Genomic DNA, 3,584 nt, shown 5'->3' with positions numbered 1-3,584 from the left:
TACGAGACCACCAGATTCCAGACCTCTGCTTCGTGACCACAGGGCTCAGCTACAAGCTAAAAATTAACCACCCCTTCCGAGAACTCTTCACTGGTGGAATATAAGAAAGACCCCGTCAGAAAGGGAGGACACAGGCTCTCCTTAGGGGCCAGTCACCGTCTCGTTTCCTTCTAATATATTTCATTTTCTTGCCTGACTGCCCGGCTTGCTTTTTTGTCTGTACTCGCCGTACAAATATGGAATATCCCACTGGCTTTTCTTAATATGCACTTAATGATTAAGACGTCTTCAGGGTCTTGGGATCAAGGATATGCTGAGTGGGAGGTGGAGAGGCTGCAACTGCCTTCAGCCCTGGCACAGTCAAAAGGAGCTTCAGAAACCATCTCCAGTCTCCATGAAGCTGGGGCCTGGATTCTGGCAGGAAGACATCTGGTTCCTTGCCCTTGGGCTCGGCTTCTGCCAGGCAGGCAGCGAGAACACACTTGTGCACATTTTCAAACGCCCTTGTTGGCTCCGACCTTGGCAGCCCAGGGCTGGGTCACAGCAGCAAATGTCTGGCAAGTTACCAAGTGTGTGTCCTGAGACACTGGTCACTGTAAGGGCCGGAGGCAAATTCTGACCCAATGGGCTCTCGGCGCTGGTGGGAGGGGAGCCGTGTGTGTGTGTGTGTGTGTGTGTGTGTGTGTGTGTAGGGCACTAGATTCTTGCATCTGAGAGGCCTCGCTGTCTGCCTCTGCGAGGAGCCGTGTGTGCGTGTGTGTGTGTGTGTATGTGTGTGTGTGTGTAGGGCATTAGATTCTTGCTTGAGCTGCTCTAATTTGGGGTGTTTTGCAGGTCTGCTGTCTCAGTGAGACGTTCTTAGGTGGACTGTAAGGCTGGCCTCTGTCCCCCGTGCTCTCTGGCTGAGAGAGGGAGAGAGAGACCCCAGAGCGAGCCCCAAACTGGCGTCAGACCAAAAGCAGACGACGGTGCTTCTGGCCACCAGGACTCGACTCTTCAACCTCGGGCTTCGTTCTCCAGGACGAGAGAAAGGCTCCACCTTTAGTTCCACAGGTCTCACCTGTGTCTAACATAAGCAGAAGCGTTGACTGCTGACCCGGGGACACGGGCCCGGGGTATTTAGAACATCTACACCGGCACACTTTCCCCCAGGGTGACTACAGCACCCATCTCCTTCTGATGTTGGTGCTCGGCCGGGGGACCAGGCAGTGGCCCTGGCCGTGACCGAGTTCTCACTGTGGTGACGCAAACATGACTCCGAATTCTGGCATCTGTAAAGAGAGGCCTGCCCTGGACAACCACTTCTATTTCTTTATTTCTGCGATTAACTGACTCAGCCTACCTGGAAATCTGTATCGATTGCACAGACCAGAATGCAAACAGGCCCACCGGTGTCCCGCAGTAACCCCAATCTGTGTAGCACCGAAAGGAAAACACTGAGGTTAGCTAAGGAGCAAGTGCCACGTTAGAGAGGCTGATCGCCCCGAGCTCTTGGTTTCCTTTTGTTTTGTGGTTGGTTGCCTTTTGGTGGAAGCAATTCTCTCCCTTGAAGGATCCATTTCTTCTGCTGGTCTGGTCAAGGTCAGAATCGTTGGTGTTTACACCCCAGACCCTTCATGCCTCTCTCCCCAACCCCTGGCCCGGTGGCTAAAGATGCTGCCTGAAGACGAGGATCCAGGGTGCTCCTGGTCCCAGGTGGGAGGTAGGAGCGGGTGGGGCTGTGACTAGCTTCAGAGCAGACTCTGCGGAGGAGAATGGGGCAATTCTGCAGCCACGCCTAGATTCCACACAATGGTGCGTTTCAGAGACAGGAAAACAAATGAATAAATCTGGAGAGATAAAATCAGTGCCCTGGAGCTGGCTGAAGCAACAACAGTGTGAGTCGGAACTCTGCCTCTCGGGGAGTCCCGGCCTGGAAACCAGGGTGGGTTGGAGGCTGTGACTTGCCTCTTCTCTCTGCGTGGAGGTGAGACGTGATAAAGGACTGAATGGTTCCCGTTGCTGTCTTCAGTTGCCTTCTGTTGCTTTTTCCTTCCATGCTACCTGGAGTTCAGTTCTGCCTCATGAGAAATAGTGTTGGAAGTAAGAGTCTGAGGTGGGAAAGCCGCACGGCCATCACCAGGGCTGCGGTTTGGGATCCTTTCTGCCTCTCTCCTCTCTCCACCTTTCTTTTAGTTCCCTGAGATGCTGACTCTAGAAGCTGCCACTTCCCGGTCAGCTGTTCTTCACCTGTGTTTATAAATCGCCCGATGTTGTCCTATCCTTCCTCCGGGGGACACTTGAAACAGCCGCGCTCCTTGTGGGTTCCCTTGCTGCCCCTCCCGGTTGGCAGCCTGGCCTCCCCACTCAGGGCCCACCTCCCATCATTACAGATGACGGGGCCCCAGGCCCCCACCCCCAACACAGGCAGAAGGGGAACTTGCGCGTCTACCGTCTGCTCAGCCAGCACTAGCACGGCAATGTCCTGTGTGTGTGTGCATGTGTGTGCATGTGTGCATGTGTGAGCGTGTGTGACTCAGGAGCAGAACATACTACAAAGACCGCATCGCTTCCCCTTTGGAGAGCTTCCAAGTTAGTAGGGTTGACAGGATGACCACGTGAAACAGTGAGCAAACGGGGAAGGGCGGAAACAGGAGGATGAGGAAAGGGCAGCCGTGGCAGCGGCGTTGGTGGGCTGGCGGTTACTCAACGCTGAGCACGCTGAGGGCAGCGTCCAGTCGGGTTCTCTCCGCACCCCTGCAAGTTAGGCACCGTCGTATCTCATTTTACACGCGAGTCAGCGAAGGCCCTGGTAGTGCTACCACTGAGCGCTGCTGAGAATGCCGGCAAACTGGCTCACACGTGCGACTGCTGGGAATATAAAGCAGGCCGGACGCTCTGGAAAGCAATGTGGCAGTTCTTTAGGAGACTGGACGTGCAGCTACCATGCGACCCTGAAATCGCACGCTTGGGCATTTATCCCAGAGGGAAAAATTATATTTACACACAAAAAACTGTACATAAACTTTTTATTTATAATAACCCCCAAAGTAGTTGGACACAACTGAGTGACTAAGCCCGCACACACACACACCCCAAACTGGACACAACTTCCAGGTCCTTGAACGGCACAAACACACCATGAAATTATTGTTGTTTAGTCACCAAATTGTGTCCAACTTTTTTCAACTCCAAGGACTGCAGCATGTCAGGCTCTTCTGACCTCCATTGTCTCTGGGAGTTTTCTCTAATTCATGCCCATTGAGTTGGTGGTGCCATTCAGCCATCTCATCCCCTGCTTCCCCCTTCTCCTTCTGCCCTCAGCTTCAGCATCAGTCCTTCCAATGAAATCCAGGGTTGATTTCCTTTAGGATGGACTGGTTGGATCTTCTTGCTGTCCAAGGGACTCTCAAGAGTCTTCTCCAACACCACAGTTCAAAAGCATCAATTCTTCAGCACTCAGCCTTCTTTATGGTCCAACTCTCACATCCATACATGACCACTGGAAAAATCATAGCTTTGACTAGACGGACCTTTGTCGGCAAAGTAATGTCTCTGCTTTTTAATACTCTGTCTAGGTTTGTCACAGCTTCCTTTCTAAGGAG

Source organism: Bison bison, unplaced genomic scaffold (genome assembly GCF_000754665.1).
Source record: "Bison bison bison isolate TAMUID 2011002044 unplaced genomic scaffold, Bison_UMD1.0 scf7180017864321, whole genome shotgun sequence".
In the NCBI taxonomy this organism is placed as follows: domain Eukaryota; kingdom Metazoa; phylum Chordata; class Mammalia; order Artiodactyla; family Bovidae; genus Bison; species Bison bison.
The sequence above is the reverse complement of the archived record's forward strand: the minus strand, read 5'-3'. Positions refer to the sequence as shown.